General features: G+C 45.4%; 1 long non-coding RNA gene across 2 annotated transcripts; it reads left to right on the forward strand.

The window, feature by feature from the left end:
- The first annotated feature begins 2,940 nt into the window (after window positions 1-2,940).
- Window positions 2,941-22,694, forward strand: LOC120391456. Of its 2 annotated transcripts, none has more exons than XR_005591331.1 (3): window positions 2,941-3,189; window positions 13,571-13,685; window positions 22,653-22,694. It is a non-coding gene; the product is annotated as an uncharacterized LOC120391456 (long non-coding RNA). The 2 variants fall into 2 exon arrangements; XR_005591330.1 differs by lacking the exon at window positions 22,653-22,694 and adding an exon at window positions 20,787-20,847.
- The last annotated feature ends 1,028 nt before the right edge of the window (window positions 22,695-23,722 follow it).

Raw genomic sequence — 23,722 nt, forward strand, 5'->3', positions numbered from 1 at the left:
CACGAGCAGGATGCAGTGGCAATATCCAGTTTGGGGGAAGGGCTGGGACCAAGATGGAAAATGATTCAACCCTCTCAAGGTGAGGTGAGTGGGCTTGGAGCCAGTTCAGGTTGGGCTTCAAGCTGGGCGAGCAGACTCTGTACGAAGACAGATGAAAGAGGAACTGTCCCTACGGCGAATGCGTGAAAGGATGGCTATGAGAGACATGATAATGCCAGACAACTGTGTAGGCGTGTGAACATCAAGGGAGGAGAGGAATTTTTTAGTATAATACATTTTAGGTAAAGTAGGGTAATGGGTTAAACTAAAAAGAACGCTGATTTAGACTTTAACAGCAGGAAAAATGTCTCACCTGTGGGATGGTCTATAAGAGTTAGGATATAGTCTTCCCTAGGAAAATGATGGAAGATTCCAGTCATTGAAACTGCTTTTAAAATTAGATTTTAGCCAAACCAGTTGAAAATGGCGCTGGGAGTGCTCCTGCGTTATGAGAATGGATGGATGATCCAATAGGTCTTTTCCATCTCTGTCTCTGGGAGTCTCTACAAATCTACCAGGTAACCTGCATACCCAGGTCATAAAGCCCTTTGGAATGTTCAGAGCCAATCAGATCTCTCGATTGGCTAAACATTCCAAGGGTGCTGCTTGAAAAGAAAGAAGGCTTCTGCAAACTGCAGCAGAACACACAGCTCCACTGGGGAGAAGCTCCTTCCATTCATTTTTAAATGTTAGGAGGATTTGTTTAATTGAAAACTGTCACTGATAATTTATGAATACATAAGCACTAGGTAATACAAGCAGCTCTGGATTAAACAACAATTTTATTCTTTAAAACCAAAGATTCATAATTAATCAAGTAATTCAAATAATTAAAAGTACCTAGGAGGCCAAGACAAGCAGTTGGGTTCTGCTCATAAGGACTAGTGGGGAGAACAGACTGGGGCAGGGCTGAATGGGAGTGGAGACCGAGGGTTACAGGGGAGGAGGTTCAGAGCCACATAGTGATGTGGGAGGAGGTGCAGAGCTACACAGGGACAGGGGTGGTTGGGTGGGGCACAGAGCCACATTGGGATGGGGAGTGGGGGTCTGGAGTCAGGTGGAGGGAACACATGTGGACAAGGGGTGCAAGGTCCCATGAGGGTGCAGGAACACATGGAGACAGGGGCAGATGCCTTACTGAATGGGAGAGGTTAGGAGTCAGCCAGGGTCTGCATGGGGAGCTCCTAACAATTCCTCCCCACCCTCCCAAAAAAACTGTTCCATACCTTTCCCATCCATACCCAGCAACCTCAGAAGTTCACACCCAGGCTCCTTCCCAGCAATTTACCTCCCTCTCCCTCAGCTCCTCCATTACCCTGACTCACCAAGCCTTTGCACTGCAGCTGAGGTGCAAGAAATATGGCTCTGTAGTGAGTTGAAATGAATTGTTACTCAGAGTTCTGTATTAATATGCATAGTAAGGAATCTATTTGTCAAAAACATTTCCTCAATCCTTTTTGTTGTGGTATTGATACAGACATACTTGCTGCCAGGGATTTTTGAAATAAATAATTTGAACTGGTGCAATTATATTGTATATTTGCAGAAATGTTAAAATACTGTGCGCATCATTTTTATTTTTGTTGCAGAATCCCCGAAAATATATAGATAGGTCCCTTCAGTGCTATAATCTCAATGACCTTTCTTATGATGACATGAGTGTTGGCTAGGAATAAGAGCAGAGAGTCAGTTCACTTGGGTATTATTCACATTCTTTTACTAACTTGCTAAGTGGTGTTGAGCAAGTAACTTAATTCCCTGTGACACAAATCATCTGTAAATGGGGATCATGCTTACCATTCTCACAAGGGTGCTGAGAGTCTTAATTCATTAGTATTAGGTAAGTGCTTTGAGATTTTTGGATGAAGATGCTAAAGAAGGGTAAAGTATTATTAGAAGAGATTACTGAAGGTCCTATAGTGTACTTTTACTATATACAACCCATGTACTCCACTGTGTGTAAACGGACAATGCTCTTTTTATAGAGCATTATATCAGCCTGATCTGTAATAATAGCATTCCCCAGGAAGTCAGGCAGAATTTGGTGTGGACACATGGAAAGCAGATTTAATTTCATGAAATTGCTCTACCTCATCCTGTTGCAGTTTCTCCAGTAGAACTCTCACAACACTAACCAGCTTGGTCTTTGCTATAGAGACAATCCTGAGGCAATTCTGTTCTTATCTTGGTCAGCTATATGCGCCAGGGCGAAATAACCTCATTATAAACACCTGAAATTCAATAAAAGGATTCGGCTGGTTACCATTAATAGTAGAATTAGTGCTGGCCTCTTTAATTCACTATCAGTAAAGATTCTGCAGGTGCCCAAACACTGTGAGGAGAAGAAGACCTGGGAATCATGTAAATCCTCTTCCTTCCTCTGATGATCAGGTTTGTGTGCTGAAGGACCCAGTGTGTTTGAGGAATCATAATGAAGAAAATTTGCTCCTTTCAAGTAGATCCCCATGTAAAATAATCTTCCTTTCCTCTTTACTATCAATTGATGAGGTTTGATAGCATACAGAATAATTATTTATGGCCCAAATTTTCAAAACCAGGTGCCTAAACTTAAGCTCCTAAATCCATATTAAGGCACCTACACCTGATTCAGCATCTAATCACATACTTAACTCTAAGCCAACAAAGAGACCTAAAGTTAAGCACATGCTTTAAGAGTTTTGTAGTCAGACCTCCCCCATAACATTCAATAGAAACCGAGATTCTCAGGAAAGTTTCCAGGTCCAAAGGCTGTAGGCCAAGTCCTCAACTGGTGTAAATCAACACAGCTACAAGGAAGACAACAGAGCAACACTGATTTACAGCAGCTGAGGTTCTGGTCATACAAATGGAGAACATTACAACTTATCTATCTGTATGCCTATGCTTTCTGAATGTGTGTGTGAATATAGACTGGATCTAGAAAATACAATGCTGACCCTTACCTCTCTCTGTTACCTCCAGTTCACTCACAAGATTATTCATGTTTTAGTCTTTTTTCACCACTTCCTACAGTCCTTTCTCTAAAGGGCTCCTGTACTGTCAGGCAGCTGGCCTCTCAGTCTGTCATGGCCAGGATTAGATTCAGATTATGCAAGCACTATTATGACATCAGTGTGACTGCAGCATACCTCACAATCTGCTGCTGACCAGGTATGTACTGTAATTACATGGACAAGAGTCTCAAAGGTATTTAGGCTCTAACTCACACTGAAATCAGTAGCTTTTAGGAACCTAAATACATTTCAATATCTGGGCCCATACATGTAAGCAGTTCAACAGGTGGCTATATTTGCTCCAGTGTAGAATTTCTCATTCTCTCAACATCATTTTGAATTTTGGTTCGGTCCCTCTCTCAGTTTACCACACTTTCCAGTATTGGTTTTACCTGAAAATCTGCTCCTGGTTGAATTTATATAAAATAAAAGCACCAAACAAAGAAAGAGAAGAAACTGCCTTGGAGAATGCACAGTGACCCTTGAGTGTGGTTGGTTGGTTTCCTTTGCTTTTTAATTTGGTTGATCAAAAAGCCTGATGAAACCTTATTGAACTGTATTACAAATATTGATTTTTATATTCTTTTACAATGAATTGAAATTTATACTTAATTTCCATGTCCTGCCAGACAAATCAACTACATTAATTTTTACTGTGTTTAACACAGTGTGGTGTCATATGTAGGGCCATATGTAGAGCCAACTCTTGATTTTGGAAGTTATGTTGCCTTTAAAGCATTCAGAGTGATGACACTCTTTGCAGTAAAAAATATGGGAAAAGAATTCCAATTACATTTGTCCCTTTCTATGTATAACTGATTTTGTGCCTTACCCTTTCTGATTTTATCCTTACATGTATATGCTATTCTTTTGTACTCCTCCTTAGTAATTCGTCCATGTTTCCACATTGAGTAGGATTTCTTTTTGATTTTCAGGTCATTAAAAAACTTACTATTCTTCCTATCTTTCCTTTGTATTGCTTGGTTGTGCCTTTAATATTGTCTCCATGAGAAATTGCCAGCTTTCCTGAACTCCTTTATGCCTTAGATATTTTCCTTATGGGTGGCTACCTACCAATTCTTTGAGTATATTGAAGTGAGCTTTTTGTAGTCCTTCCTCTGTCATTCTCACTCCTTCCTTTCCTTAGAATCATGAAATCTATCATTCATAATCACTTTCACCCAAACCACCTTCCACCTTCACAACCAGCTCCTCCCTGTTGGTCAAAATAAAGTCTAAAATGGCTGTCCTTCAGGTTACTACCTCCATTTTCTGAAACAAAGCATTGTCCCCAGTACATTCCAGGAACTTACTGGATAATTTTGTTTTTTGCCATATTTCTTTCTTAACAGCTGTCTAGGTAGGTAAAATGCCCCATTATTATCATCAGGATTTGTGTTTTGAATATTTCTGGTTTTTGTTCTAGAAATGCCTCTTCTCCCTCCTCTTCCTGATTGGGTGGTCTGTAATAGACCCTTACCAGGACATCACCCCTGTTTTTTCCTTCTTTTATCTTTACTCAGAGACTTTCAACTGGTCTGCTTCTCACCTCCTTCTGGACCTCAGAACAAGTGTACAATGCAAGACGTCCTCTCTTTTTTTCCCCCTGCCTGTCCTTCCTGACGAAGCTATAGCCCTCTATACCAAGTCCTAAGATTTAGCCCATCAAGTACCTGTGATGCCAGTTAAGCTCAATTATGACTTATGTACTAAAACTCCCAGATTTTACTGTTTATTCCTCATTATTATTACTCCTTCCATTTGTGTATAGACATCTAAGATGTTAAGCAGATACCCCCCCATGGATTTCCCTTTTGTTACTCCTATAATTCTACTACAATTTTCCACATCTGCTTTTCCCCAAACATCTAGTCCTCTATTAAGGTCACCTTTTTTTACCTGGTGGCTTTTTTCACCCGCCCCCTCTGAACTTAGTTTTAAGCTCTTCTCATAAGGTTGGTGAGTCAGCACATGAAGATATTCTTCTCCTTCTTGGTCAGATGGACCTCATCTCTTCCAAGCAAACCTCCTTCCTGCAATAGCAGCCCATGGTAGAGGAAGTCAAACCCTCCCATAGACCCATCTTCATAACCCTATCATGTGGACCATTAAGTGTGTATTGAGCAGAAAGCACACTCACTGCAGGAGATGAAGGGACTGAGTTAAACTGCAGATGTCAAGTTCACATACTTCCATTTTCAGTGACTAATCTCTTAAGCCAGAGGGAATGGCTACGGTAAAAAAGTATTTCTGTAGATCAGCATGTGATTATTTGTATTGCAGCACTGCCTCATAGTCCCAGTCACAGACCAGGATCCCATTGCGCTAGGACCTGTACAGACATAGAACAAAATAGTCCTTAACTGTCATTAATTAAGACATAGTAACAGCACAATAAACAGACAAGAGGATAATAAAGCAAGCAAAAAACTCCCCTTTGACCAGGTACCAACATTAACTAATAGAATGCTACATATTTAGGGAACTTTCTCCCTGATTCAGGGTCTGATGTCACTAAGCCCCTGTTCCATACCATTGTGTAAACTGGGGACTTGTACAAGATGGAAAGTATATAGTGGCACACAATTGAGGCCTACTCCATTTTTAGTACATAAACAGGAGGCCACTCTGTAAGAAGCTAAGGGCATGGTCAGCACAGAGAATTTGCCTGTCTCTGTGCTGCTGTTATGCACCCCTCACTATCTGCACCTGGCTCCATAAACTTCGGCCTTTTAAGAATGCAGCATTGTGTAGGAGCAGGGGTAATTGTAATAATGCTTGTTCATTGCAGCTGTTAACATCAGGGCAAGGCATCCACATATAGGTCCACTACAGATGGACCAGTGATAGGAAGAGTGTTCATGGATGTGACACGTAACACCATAAACTATTAAATGCCACAGAACAAATTAAGATCAATAACAGAACAACATTATGTGTGGCGAAGCCATGACAAACACTGTGCAGGCATCAGGGAGCTCAGAAATTAGCACATCACGCAAACACTGCCTCAGCTTGACTTAGATCTTGGGCAATAGTAGACCCTTATAAGGCCACAGCTTTACCCCCATGGTCACTGTGGTGTTAACTGGCTGCATTTTACAAGAGCTGGATCATAGGTTGACTCTGAGTGTGTTTACACGGGGCAAGGTTTGCACAACACAAGCCTTGTGCACACACTTCCCTTCAGAGCAGCTGCAGGTGGAGGCCCGACCATTCCCCCTCCAGCAGAGGGGGAGACACGGCATCCGCCCCTCACTGCGCATGGGGGTGATTTCCTGGTGCACAAACAGCCCATGCTGTATTCTGCGTGGGGGAAGGCCCAAGCCCTGTGCGTGGGGTGTGGTTCCCGTCACCTCCTTTCCAATTTCAATCCTCCCCTTGCGTTAGTGACCTGATGGTATGGCCAGGTGGAAGCGGGGTGGGATGGCAGAACAGCTAGGGCACTAATGCGTCTTTGTGGTGCTGTCCTTCATTGCTTCATTGTGTGTTACTGCTGCGTGCTGGCATGTGCTCCTGTGGCCGGTCTGCCCCAAGAGGTCAGGGCAGCAGGAACCCTCTGTCCATAGCTCAGAAAATGGCAAGGCAGAGCTGCTGGAGAGTAGCCTTCTGAAGGACAGGTGCATAGCTCCGTCCTGGATTTCAGGTGCCTGAGTGAAGCCCCAGGCTGTTGTGGCAGCACAACATCTTTGCTCAGATTTGGATGGGCCTGGCTGCTAAGTAAGTCGGCATAGCCCACCAGGCCCATCTGTGGCTCGCCCTGATTCTCAGCCAAAGGATTGAAAATACTGGTGAAAGAATATGTAGTAGCGATCTTGTGGAGACAGGATAACGTCTTGTTGGTCATGTTTAGTGTCTAGAAAGCATGTTATGATTTTGTTTAATATGTAACTGTTTCCAAAATTCTCACTCTCTCTCACTTGAATCAGGGCGGCTTTAGGCCAATTCAATAATTCCCCAAATCGGGACCCGCGCCTAAGAGGGCCCTGCACCCAAGCCCTGCCAGTGCGCTGTGCCGGGTGGCCCAGCTTCCCCAGGGGGCAATTTAAAGGGCCTGGGGCTCCCAGCAGGACTGGAGCCTCAGGCCCTTTAAATGCCACCAAGCCACTGCTGGAGCCCTGGGGCTATTTAAAGTCCAGGGCTCCCCTTGCTTCTACTGCCCTGGCCCTTTAAATAGCCCCTGGAACCCGCCACTTCCCCAGGGCTCCGTGGCTATTTAAAGGGCCAGGTGGTAGAAGCAGGAGCCCCAGGCCCTTTAAATAACCCCCAGAGTCCTGGGATAGCAGGGGCTCCAGCTGCCTCTGCTGCGGTCCTTTAAATAGCCCCGGCCCTGCCTTCCCAGGACTCCCATGGCTATTTAAAGGGCTAGGCGATGGAAGCAGGAGCCACTGGCCCTTTAAATAGCCCCAAGCCCGGGCTGCTACTGCTACCCTGGTGGGGAGGGAGGAGGAGGCGGCATTTACCGTACAGGGTGGGCTGTACCCCTGTACCCACACTCCCTGTCTGCACCCAGCCCCTGCCGCACCAGCCCCGCACCCCTGCCCTGTCTCCAGACAGCCCCTGCTGCATACGCCTGAAGCCAGCCAGTCCCGCACTCCTCTGTCTCAGGCCTGCCAGCCCTTGCTGCACCCCCTGCGGCCCTGCCTGAAGCCAGCCAGCCCACCCCACATCCCCTGTCTCAGCCAGCCCCACACCCCTTGCCCTGCTTGCAGCCAGACCCTACCTCCAGTCAGTCCCTGCCTGCCTCCAGCCAGCCCCATGTCCACTGGTGCCCTGCAGTTCCCAGGGCAGTAACCCTGCACACCTGCTTCAATGAGAGGGGCAGGGAACAGCTGGTACCCACACATGTGCACACCCTAGGGTGACCAGACAGCAAGTGTGAAAAATTGGAACAGAGGTGGGGGGTAGTAGGATCCTATATAAGAAAAAGACCCCCAAATCGGGACTGTTCCTATAAAATCTGGACATCTGGTCACCTAGCACACCCCAGGAGTGGCAGGGACCCACACATGTGAAACAGAGCTCATTTCTAGTTCAGGCCCATCTTTTAAAAAGAACTTTAGGTAGGGTTAACGTACATCCGTATTTTCCCAGACATGTCCAGCTTTTGGTTCTTAAATCGCCATCCAGGAGGAATTTTTAAAAATACGGACGTATGGTAACCTATTGGTACAAAAATACATACTGTGGCACATCCCTTAAAGCAGAACTTTTACAGGGAACCGGTTGCTAAGAAATGAAGGCTTTTTTACATGGTTTTTTTTTAGTCATCCCTGCCGGGGCCGAAAATGTTGAATTGGGCCCGCACTTCCTAAAGCCGGCCCTGCTTGAATCGCTGTTCTTTGATGATACATTTATTCCTGTTTTCACACACACTCTCTTTTTAAGTTCTGTGTGTTCCAGTTGAGCAGTGGCCCTGAGTAGAATTGTACTATTCTTTTGGGATTAGCGGATCTAAAAGCAAAGTGAGTTTTCAATCGAACAGGGCGCAGCACTCAGGGGATTCTTGAAGGGATTCTCGATTAAGTATTGATAAAAATGGAACACAAATACCTATGAGTCTCTTCACAATCTAGACCATTTTTAACACAATGGGATCACTATGGAACACCGTTCGTGCCTTGAATCACATGTTCCATCCTGCCTAACTAAACAAAGGGCAGCTACCAAGACCCCCCCCATGCCCTTCAGTGTTGCCATTACCTTCTTCTGTACCTACACAACAACAAGATAGGGATTGCATAAGAGACAGGGACGGCTCTAGGCACCAACAAACCAAGCACGTGCTTGGGGCAGCACATTTTCAGGGGCGGCATTCCAGCCATCTTTTTTTTGTTTTGTTTGGGGTGGCAAAATCCTAGAGCCAGCCATGGCAGCAGCAGCACATTGTGCGCAGGGGTGCCCTACGGCTGCTGCGATTCGCGCCACAAGGGAGCAGGTCCCACACCTTGTGGGTGGGCCGGGCAGGGTCCGAGCAGGGGACACTCGGGCTGGGGGCCACTCTGTGGGGCACACGGCGCCGCCTGCAGGTGCCGCAGGGCAACTGCCCACTAGCACCACAGCCGGGGTTGGGCGAATCGGCTCGAGACACCCAGAGACTGCGGCAGGGCGGCCAGAAGCAGCAGCAGTGGGGTCATAGAGGGGTCAACACAATCTACAGCAGCTAACTGTGATGCTACAAACAGAGTTGTGACCATAGGTGAGAAATACCTAGTACATGAATTCTAAAAGCCAGTCCTGTGCAAGAATGAAACTATGGTAAAACAAACACAGGAAATGATTTAGAATTTCCTTTTGTTGAATACTTTGAGTGTTCCATAGCTCAAGTCTTTAAGTTGCACGATTGTTTTATGCCTCTTTGATGGCAGAGTAGAGGACTGTCGCTTTTCCAATCCTTATTTTTCTGTTTATAGTCTGGACTGTGTCCTCATGAGTTACAAGAAGAAATGCAAACCAGCGGAAGCCATCGCTCTTTCAAACATGCTGTATTCTCAAACTCTCACCTACTGATGTATAAAGCAAAATTATTTGGATTAGTCACGTGATAACTTTCTCTCATTTATAGGAAATGTGTCTTTATTTAAAAGTTACACTCCTAATTTTAAAATACTAATAAGCACAGCCCACAACTTGCACAGTGCCTTGGTAATCTGGAGTAAGAGCTGGTGTGAGGATTTCATGTTTGCATTTCAGAATCTAGAAGCACTGTAGTGTTGCCAGTATCTACTGCGTTCAAAATCAATTTGAAGAATATGTTTGGGTATCTGTCCTCTTCCCTGTCTCCTTCATGCCCCAATTTAAAGGTGTCTCTTCTGACACACTACTAAAGGGATGGGCCATGCCTGCATTACCACTTATGTCGTCAAAATGTCTGTTGCTCATGCCCCTTCCCCGAGTGACATATGTTACGCTGGCATAAGTGCATCATTGGCAGGAGAGCTTCTCCCACTGACATAGCTCCTGCCGCTCACTGGAGTGGCTTTCACGCCGACGGAGAGCTCTCCCATTGGCATAGAGCAGCTTTGCCACATGCGCTGCAGAGGAGTAGCTCTACCGTCCAGCTGCAGTGCTGTAAGTTGCCTTATTTTTTGGACCCGTTTGCCATAGTCTGCAGACCCCCAAGGGTCCGCTGACCTAGCTGAGACCCACTAATTTGAGAGACTGTCAGAGGGTTTTCTTTGCAAAGCTGCTCTGCTGGTCAAGGAAAGGAACAACAACAACAATGTTGTTAAGATAAAAGCCTTCCTTAGTGTTTTACACCTCCAATGCTGTCACTGTTTTCTTTCTTCTTCTGGATCTTCAGTAGAAAGTTACCAAGATTTTAAAGGGATGTTTGCCATGGGACTAAGCAGCTTGAGGTCTCTGTATACCAGTCTCCCGACTTTGTATCCGAGTGTTTAACGTTGGACAGCTGCAGGGTCTCGTTAACACCTCTGACTCTCTGGGCCTGATCTTCCATCTAAATGAATACAACAAGCGCCACCCACTGACCAATGCAGATAAAGGAACACTGACTAGCTGCCCTTTCTATCAGCCCCATCCATCCTGTGCACCAAAGGAGGTGGGGCTCATGGAAACTACCATATGAGCTGCAATGAAGACTGTACTGGTCTGTGGCATCTTACGCTGGGGTTCGTTCCGCCAGTCAGCATGTAAGCGAAAATCTCCTATAGTCAAAATGACCCTTGAAAATCCTTAAATCACCCATAAAGTACCGTTTTGTGGATACAACCCTGTACAGTACTATGTATTGTATACACCAATGTACAGTATAAAAGAGACTACAAATGCACAATTTTACTATATTTTTAATAACATAACAGAAGAATAAAAAATGAAAACAGTACAGTACTGTAAACCTGAACAGTCACCAGTCATCCTGGATAGTCTTGCTAGTCTTGTACTGTACAAACTCCAATGATTAGTCTTCCTCTTCCCCTGACAACACTATAATTGAGTCATCAGGGCTTGATGTCGATTCAGGAGGCGATGGACCAGGCTTGAGTGATGGAGGCGAGCCGTAGACTAAGTGGTTGGCTCTGGTTCAGCTCGAGAAGTTGATTGTGTAGGCTCTGCTGCTGCTGGTTATTTTTTCTTTAAAAACATGGTGATTGGCAAGTGTAGCTCTTGTCTCTTGAGCTCCTCAAACATTTCTTAGTCACGGTCTCAAATCATCTGTAATACTACGTGCGATTTTGAGGCTTCGTTCCATAGAAGGATCTGTGTGATGCAGTTCTGGCGGGACCCAACTGAGAGAGCCAATTCAGGACCAATTGCTCAAACAGGGCAGTCACAGCCCAAGGCTGGGGTTTTCCACCTCTAAGGCAAATCAAACCAGCCAGACAAAAAGGACTTGGTTTCACCCCACTGGCTAATCACAAGTCACACAAGCAATTTCCTTAGACACTCCAGTCTCCCAGTATCCCCACCAGTGCCACTCGTCCTGGGGATGAATGGTTATGAAAACCAACGCCCCAATAAAGAAAAAGGTTCTCTTGATTCCAAAGAATCAAGCCCCAGACAGGTCAATGTACACATCAGATCTTACCCACAAATCACGCTGTTGCCAATCCTTTAGAACCTAAAATCTAAAGGTTTATTCATAAAGGGAAAAAGGTAGAGATGAGAGCTAGAATTGGTTAAATGTGCAAAGTTCTTAGTTCAGGATTGTAGCAGTGATGGAATAAACTGCAGGTTCAAATCAAGTCTCTGGAGTACATCCCCAGCTGGAATGGGTCATCAGCAGGGTGAGCTGGGCAGTTCGCACCGGTTCGCGCGAACCCGTTGTTAAATTTAGAAGCAGTTTAGAACCGCTTGTTAACTAGCTTCCCTGCGAGGAAGCTTTGATGAGCTCTGCCTGGGAAGCCTGTAATTCCTCCACCCGGCCGCCGGGGCTGCGCTGTGCTGCGAGCCATGTGAGCTGCCTCCTGGCCCTGTTGCTGCTCCTGCTCTTTGGGCCTCTGGCCTGGGGCTCCTGCTGCTGCTTGGTGAGTCCCCGGCTGCCTCCTGCTGCTCCCAGCCCCCCCCCCCCCGTGTGAGTGTCTGCGCCCCTCCCCCGCCTTCCCTGCCACAGCCACCCCTGCCCCCTCCCCCAGCCGCCCCAGCCAGCCCCGCCCTCCCCGCCTTCCTGCCCCAGCTGCCCTAGCCACCCCCTGCCCCAGCCCCCAGCCACCCCTGCCCGCAGCCAGCCCCTGCCCACAGCCAGCCCCTCCCCCTTCTCTGCCCCACCCCTGCCCCCAGCCACCCCTGCCCCCAGCCAGCCTCTGCCCACAGTCACCCTCTGCCCGCAGCCCCTGCCCCAGCCAGCCGCCCCTGCCCCACCTGCCGCAGCCGCCCCTGCCCACAGCCGCCACCCGCAGCCACCCCTGCCCACAGCCCAGCCACCCGCAGCCGCCCGTCTGCATCACCTGCCCACAGCCAGCCCGTGTCACTCCCTGCCTCCAGCTAGCCCTGCCCACGCCCTATCTGCAGCCAGCCCCACATCCAGTGGTGCCCTGCAGTTCCCAGGGCAGTAACCCTGCACACCTGCTTTAATGAGGGGGCAGGGGCAGCTAGGAGACACATGTGCACACCTAGAGTGACCAGACAGCAAGTGTGAAAAATCGGGACGGGGGTGAGGGTAATAGGAGCCTATATAAGAAAAGACCCAAAAATTGAGACTGTCCCTGATCACCACCCACACATGTGAAAGCGGGCTCATTTCTAGTTCAGCCGTGGCAGCGCTTTGAAGTGTAAGTGTAGCCAAAGCCTAGGTGTAAAAGTGTTGACCTGTCAGGCAGGTGGAGTGGCTCAGGATGGAGCACTAAATTGTGTATAAGAGATAATTGAGCTCTCAAAATACATGGCTTAACTTTTCTTGAGAACTGGTTCTTTTAACCCTTTTAAATTTATTGGGCAAGAAGGATGTTTCAGATAAATCTTTGGATTTTAGCATCTTGGAGAAACCTTTCTGTGTGTGGCAGAAGAATATGAGGTTCAGGTGCCCCTCGTTATCGTGGGCCACCTTATAAGCTTGTGTCCTAAGCATACATAGCATAGATATAAAGTCTACTGGCTGCTGTCATGCAGTTGATCATTGACCCTTAGTAGCTGTGATGAATAAATTGAAATAACTTTCAATTTATTTCCAGTGCTTGCAAGTTGAAGCTAGAAAAATTTAGAGTGGAAATAAGGCTTATTTTTAACAATGAGTGTAATTAACCATTGGAAAAATTACCAGCTGTTGTGGTAGACTCTCCATCAAACTTTTGAAATCAAGATTGGATGTCTTTCTAAAGGATCTGCACTAGGTCAAATGGGAATTAAGTCAGGGCAGTCCTATGCCTTGTGTTATGCAGGTCAGCCTAAATCAGTAGTTTTCAACTTTTTTTCATTTGTGGACTCTTAAAAATTTGAATGGAGTGCAGGACCCTTTGGAAATCTAGATATAGTCTGTGGACCCCCATGGGTCTGTGGATCTGAGTTGAAACCTCTTAGATGATCATAATTGTCTCTTCTGGCCTTAGCAATCTGTGAATCTCTTCATTTTTGGTCTATAGGGTAAATATTTTAAGGAGGAGAGTGACACTCAGAGACTGGCTCAAAGGGTCCTCCAGCGAAACTTAAGTCAGCGTTCTTTCAGCATCATTAAAATGGATTTAGAAGACAACTATGGTAAGTATTTCTTTGCTGGCTTGTAACATTCATGCAGGGGTCTGGACTAGATGACGTCTGGAGGTCCTTCCAGTCCTACAATTCTGATTCTATTCATGGTTCCTGCAAAGATACAGTGAGAGACAGCTTAGATCTTTGAAAGTATTAAAGTATCTTAAACTTGATTAAAAGGAGGAGTGGCTTCTAGGAAGTAACTTTCCTCTAGGCATTAAGTTTGGTGGATATATGCATCTGTGTATTAGAGCAGTGGTTCACTGCACCTGATTTTGGGTCCCAGAATGAAAGAATTTGTGGTCTTCTTGCAGTTCAAAACCACACAAACTTTAGAGGCAATAAAGAATGATGTGGGTCAATATCACAGCAAGAAACCATACCTAGGTTTTGCAAGGTGGGTGTGAGACTGCTTGGGTGATATGTAGTTCCTGGGTGGGTGACTGGGTGTACTGAGACAAACTCTTCTAGGCAGCATATTGGGTGCAGACATGCAACACCATGCCCCAACCTTTGTGAGCTGGGAAGGCTGGGTGGGGTGTAACTCAGCTGTGTGGGGTTCACTTTATTTATTTAGCATATGCAATCTGGCTAAGCCACAGCGTTCTTATCAGTAATGTTCAAGGCATGAAGGCCTCCAGGAAGTTGTCATTTTACAGTCCTCCACTGTGTGTGTAGGTTCCCACACTGACCCTAGTGGACTATGTCCCAGCTGCAGCATGTCAGCGGTCTGGAGAAATGGACAGTCCAACTAGCAGATTTGCTGTGTTGAAATTACAAACTAGTTACAAAACTACAGTCATGTCTGGTGCAGACAGGGCCTAAATCAGTTTCCTGGGGATCATCCCAGTAAAGTGACTTCTTATTAAGGCCCTATCCATGCCACATTTCATAATTTACTTTATTACCAGTTGCCTTACACCAAGGTTAATATCCTGTTAGTTCTAGGGCTGTCAAACAATTAAACAGGTTAATCACACGATTAAACAGTAAGAGAATACTATTTATTTAAATATATGTGGATGTTTTCTACATTTTCAAATACATTGATTTCAATTACAACAAAGAATACAAAGTGTACAGTGCTCACTTATATTTATTTTTTATTACAAGTGTTTGTACTGTAAAAAATAGTATTTTTCAGTTCATGTAATATAAATAATATAGTGCAATCTCTTTATCATGAAAGTTGAACTTACAAATGTAGAATTATGGACCAAAAAAATTGCCTCCTAAAACAATGTAAAACTTTAGAGCCTACACGTACAGTCAGTCTTACTACTTGTTCAGCCAATTGCTAAGATAAACACGTTTGTTTACATTTGCAGGAGATAATGCTGCCCACTTCTTGTTTACAATCTCACCTGGAATGAGAACAGGCGTTCACATGGCACTGTTGTAGCCAGCGTCGCAAGATACTTAAGTGCCAGATGCGCTAAAGCCAGGGATAGGCAACCTATGGTGCGTGTGCGAAGGTGGCACGCGAGCTGATTTTCAGTGGCACTCACACTGCGTGGGTCCTGACCACCGGTCTGGGGGGCTCTGCATTTTAATTTAATTTTAAATTAAGCTTCTTAAACATTTTAAAACCTTATTTACTTTACATACAACAATAGCTTAGTTATATATTGTAGACTTATAGAAAGAGACCTTCTAAAAACATTAAAATGTATTACTGGCATGCAAAACCTTAAATTAGAGTGAATAAATGAAGATTCGGCACACCACTTCTGAAAGGTTCTGACCCCTGCGCTAAAGATTCATATGTCCCTTCAACCACCATTCCAGAGGACATGTGTCCATGCTGACGACAAGTTCTGCTCAATGACGATCCAAGGCAGTGTGGCCCAGCATGTTACTTTCATAATCTAAGTCAGATGCCACCAGCAGAAGGTTGAATTTCTTTTTGGTGGTTTGGGTTCTGTAGTTTACATGATTGGATGTTGTTCTTTAAGACTTCTGAAAACATGCTCCACACCTCATCCTCTCAGATTTTCGAAGGCACTTAGATTCTTAAATCTTGAGTCCAGTGCTGTAGCTATCTTTAGAAAACTCACATTTGTACATTCTTTATGCTTTGTCAAATCTGCAGTTAAAAATTGTCCTTAAAATGAACAACATCCTGTGTTGGGTCATCATCCGAGACTGCTAGAACATGAAATATATGGCAAAATGTGGGTAAAACAGAAGGAAACCTACAATTCTCCCCAAAAATTCAGTCTCAAATTATTTAATGCGTTATTTTTTTAAACAAGTGTCATCAGCATGGAAGCATGACCTCTGGAATGCGGCTGAAGCATGAAGGGGCATATGAATGTTTAGCATATCTGGCATGTAAATACCTTGCATGCTGGCTACAAATGTCACTTACGCCATACAAACTCCTTTTCTGAGGCGTTTCAGGTGACATTGTAAATGAGAAGCGGGCAGCAGTATCTCCTATAAATATAAACAAACGTTTCTTTCTCTTAGCGATTGGCTGAACAGAAGAAGTAGGACTCAGTGGACATGTGGACTCAAGTTTTACATTGTTTTGTTTTTGAGTGTAGTTATGTAACACACATCTAAAATTTGTAAGTTGCATTTTCACAATAAAGAGATTGTACTACACTACTTGTATGAGGTGAATTGAAAATACTATTATTTTTACAGTGCAAATAGAGTGAGCACTGTATCTTTGTGTATTCTGTGTGGTAATTGAAATCAATATATTTGAAAATGTAGAAAACATCCAATAATATTTTATACTTCTATTGGTATACTATTGTGTAACAGTGCAATGATTAAAACTGTGATTAATTTTTTTATTGTGATTTTATTTAATCGCATGAGTTAATTCACAGATTAATATACAGCCCTAGTTAGTACCTTACATGGTCGGGTAAGGGAGCTGCCCTCTTCAGAGACTCCAGCCTGGCATATGGTGCTGGTTTGATGCGGCATTGGGATGACTCCCCTCCCCCCACACACAGAGTAATTAATGGATACACAGGTTTGGTACCTTGGAACCACTGAATGAAGTTCAGGGCTTGCTCTATACTACCTTTAAGTTGGATATAATTTATGTCAATCACGGATGTGAAAAAGCCACCCCCAGAGCAACGCAGACCACCTGGAGCTTCGTCCACACCAGCCCTAAGTCAGTGGGGGACACTCTCCCTGCTGGTCGTAGCCTCCGCCTCTGCTGAGAGGCAGAGTAATTATGCTGATGGGAGAGGGCTCTCCGGTCAGCATAGCAAGCGCTTTCACGAGACTCCACTAGAGAAGCAACAGTAGTGTGGACTAGCTCCTCGACAGGACCCTCTTTGTAGTATGACCACCTCTTTGCGCGCACTACCACTAGGGACAAACCGCCTGGGCTTCTGAAGCCTCCTCCTGGGTCTGAACCTCTGGAGCCGCCACCAGCATCCCTGTTTCCCACACCATAAGCCGCCTGCAGCGAGTCCACCTGAATAGAAATGACCTGGGGACAGGGGCGGCTCTAGACACTAGCGCCAAGCAGGCGCTTTGGGGCGGCCGCTTCCCGGGGGCGGCATTTGGTTCGGTTGGAGCTCCCGCCGCATGCTCATGCGCAGGTCCACCGGAGCCCGGGATGAGCCGGACCTGCCGTTTAGACATGGCATGCGCGCGGTCCCGGCCTTCCCGCCCGTTCGTTGAGCTCCCGCAGGCATGACTGGGCGTGTGCAGGTCTCGCTGCCCCGGCTCCGTTGGTGGACCTGCCGCTGGCACGCCGGGCGGAGCTCAACCGAGCCGTGGGAAGACGGACCCGGGCCGCGGGATCGAGGTACATGGGCGAAGCCGCCTGCGCTGCTTGGGGCAGCCGGATTTCCCTAGAGCCGCCTGCCTGGGGGAAACCTTTGCATGCCCCCTTAAGGGGCCATGCGCACCCCCGACGGTGTAAAACAGAAGTGGTTTATTAGTCATCTTGAAACACAAATATAGAGCAGAATCTTGTTGGTACAGAAAGCAGGAAGTTAAAGCAAAGTCCATCTTGGAGGAGACCCAGAGCCCTGGGTTCTCCCTACCGCGCCCCAAATCCAGGAGACTGGACCTCAGCTTTCAGCAGCTCACTCCTCAGTCACACCCCATTGCCGTTCTCCTCCATCCTGTAGCGATGTTACCCAGGCAAAACTCGGGTCACCTTGGCCTCCACCTCTTTGTTCTCTAATTCCCTCCGACTGGCTCTTCTGCAGAGAATGGGCCCCAGGATACAGAGACTGTCCAAATCATTGGCTGGGCCCATGGTAGCTAGATGGGCACTTGTACCTTTCCTCTTTGGGGTATCTGCAAAGCTCTCACACCCTTATCCCACCTTCTAGATACTTGTGCAACACATAGGGGAAAACTGAGGGCAATACAGTATTCATACAAACATTGACACAATTCCCACTTTGTCAGAAGTAGCCATTTGTCCTAATGACTCCTGTGTCAGTCTTTCTCAGTGGCCTGTCCTCTGGTCTCTCTTGACACTGTTTAGAAAGGCTGCAAGCTGGTCCCTGGTATCAAAAAAAAAAAATTGAAAAACACTGATTTTATGTGTAATCAGTCTGGCCAGTCCCTTACTTCCAGTTCTCTCTAGAGAACATCCCACAGTCTGTTGTCCCTTGTTCCTTTGTGTGCATGCCCTCTGTACACTGGGATACAAATGTGGGTAGTAGCATGATGAAGGTGTGGGAGGGGAGACACGTGGTAATGGCAGGAAAGTTGCTGCCGCATCGAACACAAACTGAATCCTGAAGAAGAGATCTGTGTATGCTTGAAAGCTTGTGTCTCTCACTAGCTGGAAGTTGGTCTCCACCTACCTTGTCCCTTCTATGTAACTTTTAAGTGATTTAAGGTGACTCATGCCTCTCTGAGTCCTAGTGGACTAGGAGGGAACATTTCTCAAATAGTGCTCTGTGACTTAGGCCCTCACTATATCTGCTAGTGGGTGTTGGACTCTTACACCTGCCAACCTCTGCACTTTATAGGCCAAGTGCTCTAGAAGTGCAACCTCTGCAAGCCTTAACTCCAGCCATGTTTGTTTTAGTTTGATTTGTTTCATACTCCAGCAGAGATGGCCTTTGAGCATTGGAAAGTAAATGCAAAAGGATTTACTTCAGAATGCCATGTTTCTGCTGGACCTCTTTAGCATGTCACTGCTATACCAGCCAGCTGAATTTGGTAGCTTCAAGGGTTTTTATAGTAATGTGGGCTTCCAGCTCACTGTTCTGCATAAGTGTACTCATGGATATATACTGGCCACTTTGCACTACTGACTACACTTTCCTCAGCTATTTTAATTTAATATTCCACTCACAAAAAGTCCAAAGTGAATTTGGTTGGGTGTACACAATGAGTGCCAACGTAGGCAATTTTAAATTTTTGTCTAGGGCTATTAAAAATTAATGGCTTAACCCCATTAGAGTGAAAGCTCCAGTACTCTAGTATGTTTCCCACTGGGCTTGTTAATTGAAGTTGATGATGTTCTTAGATCTTGCTTTAAGCAGAATGTTTTTCTTGTCTTTTTATTCATTCTCCTCCAGTTATTGATGCTTGGATCCAGAGAAGTTAATACGTAATTTGTCCATATGGATCGCTTATCATCAAATCCTGAGCCTGTCGGTTTCCTATCATCTTATAAAAGTGCAGGAAGGTAGGACAGGATGTTAAGGTCTCTAATGCACTTGGGAAATCATATTTTTGTAAAAGTTAATGCATGGTGAGCTCAGTATGCTTTGTTGCCTTTTGCTAGAAGGATGCATTCTAATACTCTGCTATTAGACTGGAAGAAGCCATCTTTATTTCATATTTATATCTGCTCATCCATTTACCACTTAGTAAAAGCATCCAGTTCATATTTAGTAATGCACTCTTGTGATCAGTGCATTTTGCCCTGAAGAAAGGGTGATATAGGTTCTTCAGAATACCTAGGTTAGTGATGGATTCTATTCTCTTCCAGCAGTTCACTTCAGGGACCTGGGTATTTGCTTCACTTCAGGGCATGGAGCAATGCAGCCAGTGTTATATGGATGCCTTTCTGGCTGGCCAAAGCAAAAATGATCTGATGTTGCAGCTAATCTTTTTAGCATGCTGCACTGCTCTGATTGCAAAATAAACCATCTTTTTTATATTGCTAATAACTCTATTCAATGTAAATCGGTCTGAAACTTTTTAATTCTCTTCTCAGTCTTCTATTCTGGGCTAGAATGCTATAGTATATTTAACAGAGAAGCTGCTCTTTCTTTTTGTCCTCTCAGTCAGTAGCTTATTTTAACCTCTCCAGTGCTAGTGTATATTAGTTGTATTGATATAAGGCACACTTATACAGATATAACTGCATCCACATGTTAAGATGATGTACTGTATAACTGTATTGGTTAGAATCACACCCCTAGCCAGCATAGCTATAGTAATATAAAAACTGTGCAGAGCAAGCCCAGGAGCAGTGTGTGTTCTTCCTCTTTGTTGTCTTGCTCTTTCTAAGGCGGTAGAGGCTCTTCATTCAGTGGGGGATAGTAGCGCTCTTCTGTGTCCACACTCGTTTACTTCCTCACTGGGCAGAACTGCCCCCAATATAGATGTGGCCTCAGCTGAAACATTGGAGTAATCTTCCTCCTGTTTCAGGAGAGTTAAATGCATTACTGCAAAGACTTAAGCTCTAGTGCAGGTGCAGTGGAACTTGTTCTCTAGTCTGTTGCTTACTTAATTTAAAAATAAAGTGGCTGAATTTTTAGGGTTTCAAGGCACTTACTCCCGATGTAGGCTTTATTAGGGCAATTTCATCTGTGCATCAAACCATGCCAGTGATGACACTTGCAGTGGGTTTCACTGTGTTTGGATCTGGGGCTGATCTTCAATCAGATAAATTCAGGGCAGGTGTTTAAATGTGCAAAAATGAACAACCATAGCCTCTATCATAAACGATGCATATGCTTCGGCTGTTTCTTACACTGCATTTGCAAGCTCAGGACCTGAACTAAGTTTTGGCTTTCCTTGTTTAAATGTTTTCAACCTATTTCCAGGATGCAGATTGCACAAACCCTTCTACTAGGTGACTAGAAAATACAAGGGCTAGGATGAATTCAGAAGAGATAGCACGTACACTTCCATTTCTGCTCTGCTCTCTAGAACCACCCTGATATTGCAGAGCAGCTAGCCACATGCCCCTTTAATGCCCGCCATCAGGTTCTAGTAGAGCTGAGATCAGACATCATATATCAAGCTGGGGATGATAAAAGCTGCATTGAGCAAGACATTGGTGAGAAAACTCCTTTGCGACAGGGGCGGCTCCTTTAGAAAGTAGGGCGTTCTGGGCCTAAGCGCGCGCGGTTCGCGCGCCATACCGCTCTTTCCTCGGTCCCGCGCGGGTCCCCTCTTCCGGCTCAGGTTGGAGCTCCTCGCCGCATGGTCCTCTTCCCGCTGTGCTCAGGTGGTGAGCTCCACACGTGCCTGGGCGGCAGGTCCACGGAGCTGGATTTGAGCCTGGGACGACTCACGAAAGTGCCGCAGTCATGCATGACTGGCGCAGGGTCCACCGACAAAGAGCCAGTGGCCGCCCATCGGCGCTGCTTGGCCCCATTGGCCTCCAGAGCTTTGGCGCTGGGGTCTAGAGCGCCTCTGTTTACAGAGCCAAAGTCACTTCTGGAATCTCTTGGCCAACAGCGTTGTAACTTAATTTTTGCATGTTAACGATTGTTACTCTGTTATTCCATAAGCAATCCTTTACCTGTAGTGCTATGTGGATACAGAAGCAACAGGAGCCCTCTTGGGAGGATCAATTGAGTTTCATTCATTCTGTGTCCATGCAAATTTCTCCTAAGCATCTGAGAGGCAACTGGCTTGCATTACATGTGTTATCTGCCAGGTAGATTTTAGCGTTAAAAATGGGAACTGTACATTGTGCCCTAAACTGTGTGTGCTGGGAAATGAGATCTAGCTGGTAATCTGGACCGCTTAGAGCGGAAAGCATAGTGGCCATGAGGAGAGGTGGGTCTCCAATGCAGATCTGACCTGATAGTGACCAAAAATCTTCATAGCCTGTCTAGTGGGCATAAGTGTGAAATAAATTGGTCTCAGTCCAGTTCTTTAATGGACAAGTGTCTAGATCATAAATAATCTCACTTTCTGTGCCTGGGCCAGGAAGGCTGGAGTAACTTCTCTCCAATTGAAGGTGGGTTCTTCCAGTTCAGAGTGGATGCAAGGTTGGGGAGGGGGACTATGGGGAAGCTTTTCCTACCACTGCCCATGCTGTTTGGCTCTGATGAGGAGTTCACTCGTCCAGCCCGTCTGTCACTCCCAGCACCTAAATCACTTGGTTATGTGGGTCGTGTTCCAACAAGTCTCCCCACTGGATGTCTAGGTGTGGCTGTCACTACACTGGAAAACGTAGACTGTTCTCTGGCAAAAGTAGAGTTGTACTGAAGCTAAAGCAATGATGTGCATGTTCATGTAGACAAGGCTTGGAGCATGACAGTAGTGGAAAAAATCCTGAGCAGATTTTGTGACATGACAATAGCCAGTTCACACCTGAACCCTCTCCCACGCGCGTATGTTGGCTGCTAGCTGCACCATTGCTGGAAAAATGTGTGCAGAATTGTTTAGGCTTTAGAAGAGGCTTAAAACAGGGATTGGCAAATGAGGGGCTGCAACCACTCTATGCCAGATCATTTGATTTGGCCTGCCAAACATTCTGTGTTGTAGCAAACTCTCAGAGCTGGGGCAATGTATATTTCTCTTGCTGTATGTGGCCCACCAAAGGGGTCTCATGGATTTTGTGTCCCTTTGCTACCTCTTCAAGGTGCCCAATCCCTAGCCTAAAGAGTTTTTTTGCTGCTATAGACTAGGGAGTACTTGATCAGCTTCCCAGCATATGCTGCCCTCTCTCCAAAGCGTAGAGCTGTTCTGCAAGCTAGGTCAAAAATGATTAATGTCCCTAAAATAGGATTGTATTTTTATCCCAAAAGATTTTCTCACTAAGAATTAAATTGCTTTAAGTGAGTCAGTCGAATAACTGCCACAGAGAGATGAACACTGTCAGCATGGCAGCCAGCCCCCATGTGACGAAGACTGGGATAAAGGTGAGGAGGTTGATGACACAAGGTGGCTGTCAGCCCCTGCTATTCCCTTCTTCTTTTGCCCCCAGTTAGAAGTTACATGGACTAAAGAGAGAGGTCCCATAGATCCTCTCGCACAGATCATGTGTTGTGACACCCAGCTATACTGTCCCTGAACAAATTAAGTTCCTCCCAGCCTACAGTGATCTACGACACGCCTGCTATTCTCTACAAACATCTGTTGTTTCATATAGTCTGTTGCACCATCTGTGCTACTGATGAAAATGGAAATTGATGATGATCTTTACGCTTTATATTTCTCAATTACTAATGCCTGCTTAAGCTGTCACTTATGCCAAGTCTTAGCTCAAGTCTCATCTCCATTTTGTAAACCTAGCAGCTGCCTCTGCCATATTTCTCATTTTGTGTTAAGCTATGACGCTTTGCAGTAGAAGTTACACACATTACCCAGTACTGAGCCACAATGATGTCTGTTTCTTTGGCAGAGCTACAGGAGCAATCATCAATAGATTCTGTGTGTCTGCTTGGGGCACGTCACAGTGGCATACAAACAACAGGTAACAAAAGGTGTATTTCTTAAGACAGTGCTTATAGAAGATGCTTTCTTCAAACTACTTATATAGCAGTAACTCATGCTGCTGTAAGTTGATATGGCAGATGCAATTTACTTTGGGGTGATGGTGGGGAGTTCCCACTGGATGAATCAACATTCTTATGCCTTCTTGGTCAGTGTTTCCTGTCTCCCTTTTAGTTGCAGATCCATAGAGAGTATAAGAACATACTATTGCTACTTCACAGATAATGGTGGTGTATACACATACCTTCTAGTTCTACTGTAGTACTATTAGTGCTGATGGTCCTGGATTCAACTCCCTCCACTGCGTATATATATTATATTTATTGGGGTTATTAAAACATTAAACTGTTATGCTGGGCGTGATAGAAAATGCAGACTGATGTCAGCTCTAGGCAATTTAGGCTTAAACTTCT

This window comes from Mauremys reevesii, linkage group 25 (genome assembly GCF_016161935.1).
Source record: "Mauremys reevesii isolate NIE-2019 linkage group 25, ASM1616193v1, whole genome shotgun sequence".
Classification (NCBI taxonomy): domain Eukaryota; kingdom Metazoa; phylum Chordata; order Testudines; family Geoemydidae; genus Mauremys; species Mauremys reevesii.